Here is a 16712-nt window from a genome sequence, read left to right on the forward strand (position 1 = left end):
CAGATCACCCTCATCCTCCACATGGACACCCTCCTCAACCTGCTCAGGCTCCACCACCCATATATTTCTATATTAACTGCCATTCCAGTTCATGCAAGAGTGCCATTTGGGTGGGGCTAGTGCAACTTGGCTAGATTTGTGAACTTTAATGTGCATAATATTCAAAAGACCAGGAATGCAGCCCAAGAATCTTCATTTTAACAAGCACCCCAGCTGATTATGAAGTACTTAAGTAGTTGTCAGACCACTGTTCCCAGGACCCCTCAGTGTATACGTATGCATGTACATATGTGTGTGTTGGGGGGTGGAGTGTAAAAGTAGAGGCCTATTCAAGATTAAGATGGAATGCACAATCCCCTCTTGGAAATAATATATTTATTATAACACTTTCTAAGCCAATTAAACAGAATAAACATTCTGCTAATTTCTTCAACTGAGATTGCTGGTTGTCATTATCTCTTAAGGCAGTGGTTCTTAAACTTGGCTGCACATTACAGTCACTTGGTTCTGGTCACACTCCAGACCAATTAAATGAGAAACACTGAGGATGGGACTTAGGCAGCAATATTTTTTTAAAGCCCCCAAGTGATTCCAACATATATAGTCAAAGCTGAAAACCAATGCCCTCAATTCAAGAAGTCAGACCAATGAAGTCAGACTCTCCCACTCCCTCCCTACCACTCTTCTGACCAGGATAAAGTCAAAGGATAGTGACTCTTCTTCTGACTCTTTGTGCTATAATTAATACTTAGACCTTTAATCAATCCAGAAGTGTTTGTTGAAAATGAATAAGCAACATGGTGAGATGCTAGGAGGTATAAAAGATCTTTAAGACATAGTTATGAAAAGTTTTCATTCTTTCAACAAAAGACCTAATCAATAAATGTTTGTGTGGATGTACATACATATATTACATTCAGATATAAGGAAGTGCTAAATTGTGTGGTAGTAAGAGGAAAAACAGGTCACATTAGGGTTATCAATCCTATGTATTCACAAATATCATACAAAAGAAATTAGAGAAGAGGGAGATCTTATCCCTTCTTTTTCAGAACCTACCACAGAATATGCAATTAGTAAACATTTCTTAAATAAATCATTCCAACACAGAATGGGTCATACCATGGAAAACATCACAGAGAAGTCTAAATTTGAACTAGGCCTTGAGAAATAGAAGTCTAGGCAGAAAGAAAGAGAAATGGGCACAAGAGTTTATTAAAAAGATTCAACAACAACCAGATGTGTCCCCTTTTCCCATAATATCAATACCCTTTTTCAACATGAACAAGTTAGGATGGTCACTGCCTAGACATCCCTGAAGATCGGGAAAGTGTTTAAACTAGAGGAAAGGGTAGCAACAGACAAGACAGAATTTAACAAAGGATTACAAATACGGCATCTCTATATAATTTTCTTTTTCTTAGTTGCTAGGGTACTAGAATAGCTAGAAAAAAAGAACTGAAATGGTGGAACTGTAACCCATAACATTCTTTGAAATTTGCTATATAGTTACTTGTTAAATTATAACTTTAAAATTATCATCTTTTTGTATATATATTTCACAATAATGAAATAACTGAAACTATGGTACTGTAACCCATAACATTCTTGGAAATTTCCAATATAATTACTTGTTGAATTGTACTTTGCAAGTTATCACCTTTTTGCATATATGTTATATTTCACAATAAGGAAATAACTGAAACTGTGGAACTGTGACCCATAACATTCTTTGAAATTATGGTGTAATAACAAGTCTAACTACTTGTTAAATTGCACTTGGAAAGTTATCACTTCTATGTAAATATGTTATATTTCACAATAAAAAAAATCAAAACAAAAAAGAGTCAAAGCAAAAATTCAGTGCCAAAAGTATGAAGTAAAAAAGGGATTTGCTAGTGTTCCGGTTTGCTACTGCTTCACTGGAGGATGGCCAATGTCATCCATAAAATCTCTGTTAGCTGGAAGGCACCTGGCTGGCGTCTGCTCCAGAGCTCTGGTTTCAAAATGGCTTTCTCTCAGGATGTTCCTCTCTAGGCTGCAGCTCCTCAAAAACGTCACTCTTAATTGCTCTTGGGGTGTTTGTCCTCTCTTAGCTACTCCGGAGCAAAAGTCTGCTTTCAAAGGCCATCTCCAAAATGTCTCTGTAAGCTGTAGTTCCTCTCTCAGCTCCTATGCATTCTTCAAAGTGTCCCTCTTGGCTGTAGCAAGCGCACTCCTTCTGTCTGAGCTTATATAGTGCTCTAGTAAACTAATCAAGGCCCAAACTGAATGAGCAGGGCCACACCTCCATGGAAATTATCTAATCAGAGTTACCACCTATAGTTGGATGGGTCGCATCTCCACGGAAACACTCAATCAAAGAATTAGAATCTAAACAACACTAATACGTCTGCCCACAGAAGATGGCATCAAATAAAATGCATTTTGGGGGACATAATTCATTTAAACTGGCACATTCCACCCCCTTGACCCCAAAATGATATGCTCTTTCCATACACAAAGTACATTCATCCCATCACAATATCCTAAAAACTTAAATCATTTCAGTAACAATAAGTACAAGATCCCATCAGAATCAGTTACAGGCATGGTCTGTCGTAAGGCATAATTTCCCTATAGTTGTAGATCTGTGAAACTTAGAACAAATTATGTACTGCCAATATACAAAGGAGGGACAGTCATAGGATAAACATTCCCATTGCCATAAGGAGAAACTGAAAGGAAAACAGGACCAAAACAGTTCCTAAAACCTGCAGGGCAAACTCCATTAGATTCCAAAGTCTGAGAGTCATTTTACAGAACGATGTTTTATCCTTGGGGCTTGAGACAGAGACAGTCCCATACATTCCAAAGGCTTATGCAGCAGCCCTTTTCTCTCTAAACGCTGGGGTGAGTGCTCCAACAAATCCACACATTGGAGAGACCACCTTCTCGGCCCCACCCTCTTCAAACATTGGGGCAGCACCTGGATTCTCTTCCATCTCCGGGGCACAGGCTCAACCCCTTCAGAACAGTGGGGTGGCAGCCAGGCTCTCCCCAATCCCTGGGGAATGTGCTCCACCCTTTCTGAGGCCTGGGGTGACAGCAGTCTTCCTGAATATCGAGGCGGAAGGCCCACCCTCAACCTCCTGGGCAAACTCTCCCTTTCCATATGTGTGGGCCACTTGGCTCTTCCAGCCCGAGACCTCTTGACTCCAGACCTCAACCTCCATGGCTCTGTCTTTGAAGAAATATTTCCTTCAGTTTGTTCCTTGTCTGTCTCCTCCAGTCTAGACCGGCAGCAGCTCTGTCTATAATAATCTCGTAAAAATCCTGCTGGCTTCGCATGAAGCACCCAGGGGTCAAAGCCGTCAGACAATAGGACTTTCCACAAATCCTTTCTGGATAACTCCAACTCCAACCTTGGCTTGTACTGAATGGTGGTCAGGTTCCATGTTTGCTTAAATCCTCACGTGGGGCTGTAGCTTCTGGGGTTCCAACCCCTGGAAGCCCAGAATTTTCCAAACCATCAGTTTCTGGTTTCTTTGAACCCAAGAGTTCAGTTCTAAGTTTATCTCTCTCTGCCTGCATTTTACTATAAGCTGCAAGGAGAAGCCATGCTATATCCACAACTTCTAGTTTTGAAATCTCACCAGCCAAGTATCCCAACTCGTTGCTCTCAAATTCTTCCTTCCATCCAACACCAGGCCTCAATTTTGCCAAATTCTCTGCCACTTTAAGACAAGGATCACCTTTCTTCCAGTTTGCAACAACACATTCATCATTTCTGCTCAAGACCTCATCAAAAATATCTTTAGAATCCATATTTCCACAAGCAGTCTCTTCAAAGCAGTTTAAGCCTTTTCTATCAAGCTCCTCACATTCTTCCATCTGCTCTGGAGTTCTGGTTTCCAAATGGCTTTCTCCAAGGACGTTCCTCTCTAGGCTGCAGCTCCTCAAAAATGTCACTCTTAATTGCTCTTGGGGTGTTTGTCCTCTCTTAGCTTCTCTGGAGCAAAAGTCTGCTTTCAAAGGCCATCTCCAAAATGTCTCTGTAAGATGCAGCTCCTCTCTCAGCTCCTGTGCATTCTTCAAAGTGTCCCTCCTGGCTGTAGTAAGCTCACTCCTTCTGTCTGAGCTTATATAGTGCTCTAGTAAATTAATCAAGGCCCAAGCTGAATGGGCAGGGCTACACCTCCGTGGAAATTATCTAATCAGAGTTATCACTTAACAGTTGGGTAGGTCGCATCTCCGTGGAAACACTCAAAGAATCACCATCTAATCAATACTAACAGGTCTGCCCACACAAGACTGCATCAAAGATAATGGTGTTTTGGGGGACATAATACATTCAAACTGGCACAGTTAGCGATGTTTAATCATATACTAATTTAAATTCTAAAGAAGAATTATTAAGACTAACAGGGCTATTGCTGTATAAGACCTTCATGATTATTTTTAAATATTGAATAAAAATTCTTCGAAGGATTTGAAATTTGTTAATGTACAAAATTTCAACATCACATTTGGCAATGAAAGAAAAATGAAAGAATGATAGTTTCTTGGACATACAATTTAAAGAGACGAAAATTATTTCAATTCTGGTTAACAGTAAGAAAGGCATTTCTATCAACTGAACAATAAGCAAAGAATTTCTTCTGCCATTTGCTACCATTTAATGAATGAGCCAGGTTTCTAGTTGAAGGTGATAAGAATTTGGAGATACCATCTTTACAAACTCATGATCAGGAATCATTTCAGATCAGAGCCTCTGAGAAACAGATTAGACGTGCAAGAAATCTGTTGGGAAAAATGCCTGTGAAGGATACAGGGGAAGGTGTAGGCAGAGAACATTCAGACCTCGAGTAGGTGTGACACCTATGAAAAAAGAGAGGCAAAAGAAGAGCTGGGTAGAAAGAACCTCAGATTGTAGTGCAGTTAATAAAAACTCTTGGCCAGAGAGTCTCCAAGGAAAAACTGCCTGTTAAAGAAGCCCCCACCAAGCAAGAATAGCCCAACTCTAGTGACTCCATCATTGCTGTGCTTCGTCATTGGCTGGAACAGCCCAGAGGAAGGGTGGGCTTGGCCTGAGCACTAAGGCATATCTGAAGATTCAGCAGCTGAAGGTTTTCAGTCAACCGTGCTCTATGCAGTAAGTTCTCTTGAAGGGGGATCTGAATGACACAATTCCACGTCATTGTGGACATGAAGATCGCAACAACTATCTTCTCAAAAGCTTTGTATTTTATTTAACAATACAAAATATCATAAAGAAAATGCAATAATTCTTCACCAACTCCCATACAAATGCACCCAGATTCTCTCCAGTTTACCCCAGTATGCCATAAATTACTGTTTTCTTTGTAAATCATCACAAAGTAGAGAAATAGTACCTTAAAGCATTTAGTCTAGATGAAACTGCAAGGGATGTGAGAGTTCTACCAACTGTAATAATTAAACTGCATGAAATAATAATACATTAATCTAACAATAATGAATAAAGCTTATTAGTTTAATGTTTTCATCTTAATTGGCTCTCAAATTTAACCTCTGTGCTAAAAACACATTTGTATAGAAATGACCATAGCAGTGATTCTGACTGGTAGACCAATCTTAAAATAAATCTTCTGTTCTACTCCTACAGGAAAGGTCCTCCACTTCTTTTTTCTTCGATCTTTACATCATTCTGAGAAATAAAATGTGGTAGGTACTTTGGTAAGTGCTAAGGATATAGCAGGAAATAGACATCATTTGTACCTCTGTAGAGCAGATAAGGCACACATTAAACATATCTACTGAACAGAAAGTGTAACTAAATCTGTTGGTTTCCAAACCCACAAATAAACTCAAAAGTTTTCAGGTTATATGACAGCAAAGGCAATCTATATCTAAAATGCCCTCTGCTTTAAATCAAATTTTTCAATATTTATTACGACAAAATCCTTTCTACTTCTGTAAAACTACTTCAAACACTGCTATAAAACTTAGGTTTGCCCGTTTGGTCCTTGTACACCAAAGACGAGGTCAGGAAAGCGTAAGAAGTTGGTGTCGCCATTTCTTCTGCCCTCGGTTTCTGCACTTTTTGCAGAGCCTCCAACAGCGCCATGTTGGGGCAGAGCATTTGGAGGTTCACGACATCTGTGGTCTCTAGGAGCCACTGTGAGGAGGGTCCTGGGAAGAATTTGCCATTTTCAGTGGAAAACAGTGGTGGTTACTAGTTATGATGACTTTGTACCTTTGATCTGGATTTGCTGCAACTTTCTTTATAGTAAGACACCAACTTCTTAAGAAATAAGGACGTTTTAGTTCATCCATGAAACAGCTACGAAGAGGAGCATTTTAAGAAGCTCAGTCCTAAAATAAGGATCAAACTCTGTTAAACTCGTACAGCATACTGGATATGTTTGTAAATAAACTTACTATGTGAGTGAACAAACAAAACAAAACAAAACAAACAGGTTAGTGGGTAAGCTGGAAAAAATTAAAAAGTAGGTAATTACAGTGGATTCTGGATGGTTTGCAGGACTTTTGCTAGAGTACTAGAAAAGACTCTTCTGGCAATAAATGCTTCAAAAAAGAAGGGAATGACTGTCTGACTGTCACTCAGAAAAAAAATTTGGCTATTAACAGAATTTCTTTTGTTTCATTTTAATTTACATTTGTAAGTCCAAAATCCAACTGATAGAAAAAGGCTAGCACCTAGAGTTAGAAAAAAGGGCATCTTAGTTCAGGAACTCAATATACCCAGTTTTAGGAACAATTATATTCTTATAGTAGAGACAGTTGTCTTGGGTTATAGATGCCATTGAACTTTGAACTCATGTTCTGATTCCATGCTCATCAAGAAAATGTTGATCATAATATGACTCACAACTCAGTTTTCCTACATAGAGAGAATATGGTTAGGCCGATGTAAATAGCTAGTCTGCCTAACAGCTTTGCTTTTCATTAAAGTTAATAAACTAGCATAATGCTGATATTCTTCAGCTTCCTGTGAGTTTAATGTCAGTCAGAACTACCCAGTTCTCGATAAGTCTAGGATATTGACAAAACAATTTCTGAAATGGCAAAGCTAAGGGCTAGTAGCTGATGATTCTGTCAGATAATTAGTCACCCAGTAAGACTGAAAGGAACAACGATCCCAGCTTCACCTGATGATACATCTATACAAGTATATGTCAACATGCTTCTCTCTCAACCTTTAACAATAAGGAAATAACAGAAATGCAACACAAACTTGGAAAAGATGAATAAATGGTAAGCTTAATAAAGATAAAAATACTAAAACTAGAACACTGTTCTCTAAGGTAGAGAAATCATGCCATACCCGTTACACTGACTGCTGTTTAAAAAAAAAAAACTGACAATAACAAGTGTTGGAGAGGATGCAGAGAAATAGGAACTCTCATTTACTGCTGGAGGCAATGTAAAATGGTGCAACAGCTGTGGAAGACAGTTTGGCAGTTCCTCAGAAAGCTAAGTATAGAACAACCATATGACCTGGAAATCCCACTACTAGGTATATACCTAAAAAAGCTAAAAGCAGCAACCTGAACAGATAATTTGCACATCAATGTGCATAGCAGCATTATTCACAATTACAAAACGATGGAAGCAACCCAAGTGTCCATCAACTGATGAATGGATAAACAAAATGTGGTATATACATATAATGAAATATTATTCAGCCATAAAAAGGAATGAAGTCCTGATACACGTGACAATATGGATGAACCCTGAAAACATCATACCCATTTGCAAAAAAAAAAAATTTTTTTTGCATATGTTGAGAGAAATCAGCCAGACACAAACGGACAAATATTGCACAACCTCATTGCTTTGAAACAATTAGAATAAGCAAACTCATAGAGTCAGGACCTCAAATACAGGTTACCAGGGGCTGAGATGGGGATAGGGAATGGGAAATTAAGGCTTAAAATGTATCGTTTTCCTATTTGGAATGATGGAAATGTTTAGTAATGGATGGTGGTGATGATAGCATATTATTGTGAATGTAATTAACAGCTCTGAAATAAGCATGTGAATATGATTAAAAGGGGAAATGTTAGATTGTATAATACGGTAAGAGAATGAGAATTTTTTTAAAAAAATCCATGGAACTGTATTACACTATACAGTGAACTCTAAGTTAACCCATGGACTTCAGTTAATAGTACAACTGTAAAAATGTGGTATCATCAATTGTAATAAATATTCCACACCAGTGCAAGGTGTTGATAGAGGGGTAGTGTATGGGAATCCTGTATTTTATACATGATTTTCTGTAAACTCACAACTTCTCTTACGAAAAAAAAAAATTAAGAACAAACAAACAAAAATATCATTTACTCAGCTTTAACAATGGGCCAAGCATTCTGGGAATGACTTTTTAATGCATTATCTCATATAAAGAAAATGTTTTGAAAACAGTTTTCTGCATTGTCCTTCTGCCCCAAGATCAATAAATGCTGGTAAATAACATCTTCCATGTAAAACAGAAGAATGCCTTGGCTGAATCCAGCCAATCCAAAGACTCATGAGAAATAATTAATTTTTTTTGGAAGCGACTAACATTTAGAGTTGTCTGTCACAGACCAACAGATAACAGGGCCCAAAGTCACCCAGAAAGTGGTGGAACGAAGGTTTTAAACGCCTGATTCCAGAGCCTTCTTCTCTATACCACACCATCTCAAATTATAAAATCTTTTGACTGAAAGAAATGCAGGAAGCCATACTAACCAGAAAAACCTAGAAATTGATACAAAAGTCATTTTTAGCATTTCACTTAAAGCTATGTCTAACATTATTTTCTATAAAATAGGAAAATACTAACTGACCTGTGTTTTCCATGGTTATATTCCATAACATAAGAAACCCACCTGATACGTGCCTTTTTTTTTAACTGGTCTTTAGCTTTCTAGGGCAATCAGAAATCAATGTTCTCAATGCCAATGCTTCATAAATATTAACTCATTTAATATCCATGACAACCCTTTTACTAGATGATGAAACAGACACAAGAGGAGCTGGGATTCAAACCCAGGTTTCATGGCTTCAGAATCCAAGCTTTTAATTACTATACCTTATTATAAATAATTCTTGTGATTACTTAAACTACTGGACTTTTATTGGAAATTCTCCTTCTCAGATGCTATTCTTATCATTAATGTATTTCTTCCTTTATCTTTACATTTATCACCTTTGATTTTAAGACTAACCAGGAAATGTGAAATACAAATACACTTACGTTAAGAGAACTCTAGCTGACACTTTACTAAGCCGTTTCTCAGATGTTTACGCATTTACTTATTTTAACCTAAATAATCTCTTACATTAAATACACAGACACCCTCTAGATACCTCAACTAAAATAAAGCTCTTATTATGGGAATTACTGTGATCTTAAATATGACTATAACATCCTTTTCCAGAGGCAATTAGGAAATAAGCTCACTAGTACATGTGATCTTCCACTAGCCAGTAGGTATGATTACTCATAAATAGCAATTCAACCAAATTCTTATAAGTTAAAGCCCTGTACTTTTCCAAAGTCAGCAAAGACCAAATATGGTTATAAAATGCAGATGCAGATAGGAACACACTAGATTCTATAAACACAAATAAAGTACAACCCAATATAATAGGTCTTAAAAAAATTGTAGGTCAAATTCTACATAGGAAGTAATAGGACATATCAGGCTAATCAAGAGTGAGGAAGGCAAGAATGGTTTTCATCTATACTAAAGAGATTAGAATCGAGCTAAATATCTGGGAAGCAAAGACCAATAATTCCTGGGTATTCCTTTCTAAGAGACAGCAAAGTTCTAAAGGTCAGAGCAGAAGTGGAAAGGTACCAACATTTTAGCTACTGAAGACACAAAATCCAGCAAGCCTGGCAGATCAGAATAGCATCAACAATCAGAATGCCCAGAGTGAGCTTGGTCCAGGAGGTTATAAATAGCAGTGCTTCCCAATATTTTTCATGCTATAACATTTTACTAGATACAAGAACAAACTGGAAGGAATCAGTTAGAAAACTATCTTTATACCAAGTAATTGTAACCAAATAAAGAACTAGGAGGATTTTAAATACTAATTTTTTTTATCAGTACAATCTTCCATGGGGAATAATCTCTGTGTGGTTTTAATACTTTCTTTCTCAGCTTTAATGGTTAATTTCCTTCATATTAATAGACACCCTGATAATTTACCAGCAACTACATAAGGTATTGGCATTCTTGTGAGCATCCTATTCTTCTCAGTTTCAACAGTGGTTCTCATCTGCATGGTTCTGATCCCGAGGAGACAGGTAGCAATGTCTCTACACATTTTTTGGTTATTATACCTGGCAGGAAAGAAGGGGGCCCACTAGTGAAATCTAGTGGTATTCCAGATCATGCTACACAGGATAGCCCACACAAAGAATCATCCAGTCCCTACAGATGTCTCCACAGAGCCACCAGGGTTTTCTGCTTCAACAGCACCTGAATGGAACGCAGTGCTGGCTCCCACTGGCCCCCTGCTCTGAGCTGGTCTTCCACCACCTCTTCACAGCACCCTGAGACTGCCCCAAGGCCCTCACTGCCCCACTCTGCTCAGCCACCCACCATGAGGACCACATCCCCATCACAGGGGTGCCAGAACAACAACCAGCACTGGAGGCTGACATCAACTACCAGATCAACCTGGAACTCTCTGCCTCTTATTTCTGCCTATAGATGTCTTACTACTTTGAACATGATGATGTGGTTTTGAAGAACTTTGCAAAGTATTTCCTTCACCAATCTCATGAGGAACATGCTGAGAAACTTAAGAAGCCACAGACCCAACAAGGTGGCCAAATCCTCCTTCAGGATATGACAATTGGGAGAGTGGACTGGATGCAATGGAGTATGCATTACACTTGGAAAAAAGGGTGAATCGGTCACTACTAGAACCGCACAAACTGGTCACTGACAAAAATGACCCCCACTCGTGACTTCACTGAGACTCATTTCCTGAAGAAGAAAGTGAAATCCTTCAAAGAACTTGGTGACTGGTAATCACTTTGCACAAAATGGAGACCCTGGAATATGGCTTGACAGTGTATCTCTTTAACAAGCACACCCCGGGAAATATGGATGAGAAGAACTCAGCCTTAAGCTGATTTCCCCAAAACCATGAAGGTGACTTCCATGGTCACCATGGCAGCAAATGCACATTGGGTTTACCTTTGCCTTTTCAGTAACTTGCATAAAAACATCAACCAAGTTCTTTCATTTGTACCATTCCTTCAAATAAAGTAATGTGGTATTCCCCCTTCCCCGAATAAGAATTTTCCAGTTGGTATATAGATACTGATGAGGTTGAGAAACCCTGGTATATAAGTATTTTTCTTGAAATTCTTCCCAGAAATGTGTCGCTTCTTTTACTCAGGCATAATGTTTTTCAAGATTCATCCATGTGGTAGTATGTATCAGTACGTCACTACTTTTTATGGTTGAAAAATATTCCATTGTATAGATATCACATTTTGTTTATTCATCAGTTGTTGGACATTTCACCTATTCAGATCCTTTGCCTATTTTAAAAATTGGATTATTTGTCTTATTTTATTTGAGTTTTAGGAATTCTTTATATTTCAGTTAGAAGTCCCTATCAGATATACAGTTTCCAAAAAATTTCTCCCATTATGTGGGCTTTTCACTTTCTTGATGGCGTGTCCTTTGAAACAGAAAATTTTTAACTTTGGTGAAGTCTAATTTATCTATCATTCCTTTTGTTGCTTGTGCTTTTGATGTCATATCTAACAAATCACTGCCTAATCCAAGGTCAAAGATTTACACCTGTGTTTTCTTCTAAGTTTACAATTTGAGCTCTTACATTTATGCTTTTGAACTTGTTTAGTTAAATTTTGTATATGGTGTTAGGGAGGAGTCCGACTTCATTCTTTTCTATGTGACCAGTTTTCCCAGGACTAAGTATTGAAAAGATTATCCTTTTCCCCATGTTCTTGGCATCCTTGTCAAAAATCAACTAACCATAAGTGTAAGGGCTTATTTCTGGACTCAATTATATTCCATTGACCTGTACGTCCATCCTTATACCAGTTCACACTGTTCTAGTTTGCTAATGCTGCCAGAATACAAAATACGAGAGGATGGATTGGCTTTTATAAAAGGGGGTTTATTTGGTTACACATTTACAGTCTTAAGGCTATAAAGTGTCCAAGGTAACAAATTAGCAATTGGGTACCTTCACTGGAGGATGGCCAATGGTGCCCGGAAAACCTCTGTTAGCTGGGAAGGCATGTGGCTGGCATCTGATCCAAAGTTCTGATTTCAAATTGACTTTGTCCCAGGACATTCCTATATAGGCTGCAGTTCCTCAAAAATGTCACTCTTAGTTGCTCTTGGGTGTTTGTGCTCTCTTAGCTTCTTCAGAGCAAGAGTCTGCTTTCAATAGCCATCTGCAGCTCCTCTCTCAGCTCCTGTGCATTCTTCAAAGTGTCCCTCTTGGCTGTGGCAAGCTCACTCCTTCTGTCTGAGCCTATATAGTGCTCTAGTAAACTAATCAAGGGCCATGCTGAATGGGTGGGGCCACAACTCCACAGAAACTATCCAGAGTCATCACCCACAGTTGGGTGGGGCGCATCTCCACAGAAACACTCAAGAATTACAATCTAATCAACACTGATAAGTCTGCCCACACAAGATTACATCAAAGATAATGGCATTTTGGGGGACATAATACATTCAAACTGACATACACACTATCTTGATTCCTGTAGTTCTTGCCATTTTCCCTTCTTGTCTTAAATAACTCATTCAAGTACTTTGGATTTCAGTAAAGAGTCAGTCCACTTCTTCAAAGAAGAGAAATCCCTGTAAAATGACAATACATAAGTGCCCTCCAATAAATAATCAATAGGTAGTTTGTATGGTTCAAACTTGGTCCTTTTACCCTTAGAAACTAAGTTATAAATGTAATTAGGTCTCCATACCTGCCCTGCATCTTATCTACAAAACTGCACTAATCATACTACAGAAACCATTATACCCTATTCCACCAGAAGCGTTTGCAAGGATTCCCAGTGCATAAATATATAACACAGATAAACATGGATTCATACAAACACAACTCTAAGGAATGATACATACTCATGTTTTATTAGTAATTACCTCTGAGGAATCCACCAGGCAAAGAAGAAGGAAAGATATACATTTCAAAAATATTTGATTGGCTGGGGTAATGGATGGTGGTAATGGTAGCACAACATTGTGAATGTAATTAACAGCACTAAATTACATATTTGAATGTGGTTAAAAGGGGAAATTTTAGGTTGTATATATGTCACTAAAATAAAAGTTTTAAAAGGAAACAAGCATAGGACTGTACAACACAGTGAAGTCTAGTATAAACAATGACTCTAGTTAATAGCACAATTATAAAAAATGTTCATGAATTGTAACAAATGTACCACACTTGCTAATAATAGGGTGGTATACAAGCTCTATATTCTTCTTTTTATTAAATTCAGTTTTATTGAAATACATTCACACACCATACAATCATCCATGATATACAATCCACTGTCCACAGTATGATAACATAGTTATGAGTTCATCACCACAATCTATCTCTGAACATTTTCCTTACATCAGAAAGAACCAGAACAAGAATAAAAAATAAAAGTGAAAAAAGAACACCCAAATCATCCCCCCATCCCACCCCATTTGTCCTTTAGTTTTTATCCCCATTCCTCCACTCATCCATACACTAGATAAAGGGGGTGTGATCCACAAGGTCTTCACAATCACACTGTCACCCCTTGTAATCTACATTATTATATAATTGTCTTCAGGAGTCCAGACTGCTGAGTTGGAGTTTGGTAGTTTCAGGTATTTACTTCTAGCTATTCCAATACATTAAAGCTTAAGAGGTGTTATCTATATAGTGCATAAGAATGTCCACTAGAGTGACCTCTCGACTCCACTTGGAATCTCTCAGCCACTGAAACTATTTCGTCTCATTTTGCATCCCCCTTTTGGTCAAGAAGATACTCTCAGTCCCACGATGCCGGGTCCAGATTTATCCCCGGGAGTCATACTCTGCGTTGCCAGGGAGATTCACACCCCTGGGAGTCAGGTGCCACGTAGAGGGGAGGGCAGCGAGTTCACCTGTTAAGATGGCTCAGTTAGAGAGAGAGAGGGCCACATCTGAGCAACAAAAAGGTACTCAGGGGGAGACTCTTAGGCACTATCACATACAAGTTTAGACTCTCTTTTGTGGTAATGAGCTTCATAAGGGCAAGTCCCATGCTCGAGGGCTCAGCACATCAAACCGCCAGTCCCAATGTTTGTGACAACATCAACACCAGTCCAGGTGAGGATGTCCAACACATCCACACCTTCCCCCAGATCCTCGGAGCTGGGGAGGGGGGAGGCTGTAAATATATTTTTTATTATCTGCCCAAATTACTCTAGGATGTGTCACTATTTCACTCCAGCCTATACTAACCTACCGTATCTCACTTCCTATTCAAAGTTCCATGCAATTGTGGTGTTTGAACAAATCGACTGTAGAGTTGTACTGTTTAGAAAATTTAGATCCTGTACCAAATAGATATCTATTCCCTTGGTCTCATACGAAAGTTGAAGTTTTAAAACACAATCACTTTCAACCTTTACCCTTTGGCCTGGCTTGCCCTGGTCTTAACCAGACCTGCTTCATTCATATCACTAATTGAAGTCTGGGCTCTTTTTCAGCCTTTTTTTTTTTTTTTTTTTTTTGACATTGGCTGCATGCACTAATACTGACATTCATATCTGCCGAGCTCTAGCTCTGAGTTTCGGGAGTCTCAGAGATATGCATTGTTCCAGAGACCAATCAGGTTATACGCTAGGGGATCAGCATCTCAAAGTTTAGAGATAGGCCTTACAATTCAGGGATAGAGTTAACTGCTGTAAGAGCTTACAATCTAGGGACTATTACAATTATTGTGTCCAGTTAGGCTATGTTCTAAGATTCAATTCTGAGTTTACACACTGTAGTTAGTCCATATTGGTGAGGCATCATCCCTCTCACCATGTTTTCTCCAACACTTTTACTCCTATATATATATTTTCCTACAATTTTATAGAGTTATATTCACATACCACACATTTATCCACAGTGTACAATCAGTTGTTCATGGTATCATCATAAAGTTGTACATTTATCACCACAATCAGCACTTGAACATACTGATTACTACGAGAAAAACTGTTTTTTGTTTTTTTTTTTTAGCAATAAGAAAAAATGATAAAAAGAAAAATAACATGTCATACAATACAATATACTACTAAGGACAGCAAATAACACCACTACCAAGAATCCCATATTACTCCCCTATATCCCCCTCTCATATACATTTAGCATTGGCATATTGCCTTTGTTACATTTAATGGAGGTATATTACAATGTTACTGTTGACCATAGACTCCAGTTTGCTTTGATTATGTTTTTTCCTGAATACCATCCCTTTTTCAAATTTCTACATGGATGACATTCATTTGCTTTCCCACATGCAAAAACATTTTTATATTTGTATATTTAGTAACAGTCATTGGCCACTCCAGTTTTTGCCACGTTATACAGTCCCAGTCTTTATTATCTATCTTTACCTCTGGTGTCATACATTATATCCCACCTCTTTCATAAGCTCTATATTCTTGCATGATTTTTCTATAAGCCAATAACTTCTTTAATAAAAATCTTTTTTAATTTGACTGTTTCTAAAACAAGTATATCATACTATAAAATAAAAGACTAATGTTAAAAATTGTCGGTCACTTAGACTGTATAGGAATTTCACATTTTCTTCTGTTAATGCCACCAAAATCAGAGTACATAAACAGTGTTTAGTGAATCTTTTTAATTTCTACTTACTATCAAGAAGAATTTTGTAATGTAGCATACGAAGTCAGAATGCACTGCCTCAGGAGGGAAAGAATATTGGAGGTGTCCCTCAGAGGCTCTGCCACTGTCTGTGAGGGATTATCATGAAAATATAGAAGAACATTTCTACAACTTCAACTTTAACAGAAGTATGACTGTTAAAATACTTCAAGTTTATTTCCAGCTTTATCAACACTCTTGTCAATATCTTTAAGAATGGTGCCTTTTAAACACAATCAACAAAACCTCAATACTCTTAAAAATGTTTTTCTTTTTTTAAGTCATAAATCTTTTCATAGAAGAAAATTTTTGCTATATAAAAAATAGCAACACATTATTACAGAATACTGGAGATTCACACAGACTGTTTTCATGACTGTAATGGCAACTATTCAATTACATGTTGAAATGTAATCAAAGCACAGTCTCTTAGAATAGGCACTCATTCAAAAGTATCTTGAGTTGTAGGCTAAAAATATCACAATTAAAAATATCCTTATTGCAAGGCCACTTAATCTTTAAGTATTCTGGACAATGATTCAGATCAAAGCACCAAGTACAAAGAAGAGCAGTAATAATAAATACTTTCAAAACCTATTATATTTTAAGCCTGAGGGTGGAGGACAGGAGATTTCAAAGATTTAATATTCATTATCAAGTTGCCAAATCTATACTTTATTGCATAAGACCAAAAAATATGGATATATCTATGACTAATCAATAATTAATATTTCAGATAGGAATCAGAAATTTATTTCACTAATAGACAGCTATTTACATCACGTTTTATCTATCAAAAACAGGTGCAATAT

At 37.7% G+C, this 16712-nt stretch overlaps 1 protein-coding gene and 1 pseudogene across 9 annotated transcripts in view; one reads left to right on the forward strand and one right to left on the reverse strand.

The window, feature by feature from the left end:
• Nucleotides 1–16712, reverse strand: part of HIPK3 (homeodomain interacting protein kinase 3) — a 147258-nt gene that overhangs the window by 46885 nt on the left and 83661 nt on the right. The window lies entirely within an intron of this gene.
• On the forward strand, nt 6087–6277 carry LOC119536232 (annotated as a pseudogene).

The sequence above is a fragment of the Choloepus didactylus genome, chromosome 6 (assembly GCF_015220235.1).
Source record: "Choloepus didactylus isolate mChoDid1 chromosome 6, mChoDid1.pri, whole genome shotgun sequence".
NCBI classification, from domain to species: domain Eukaryota; kingdom Metazoa; phylum Chordata; class Mammalia; order Pilosa; family Megalonychidae; genus Choloepus; species Choloepus didactylus.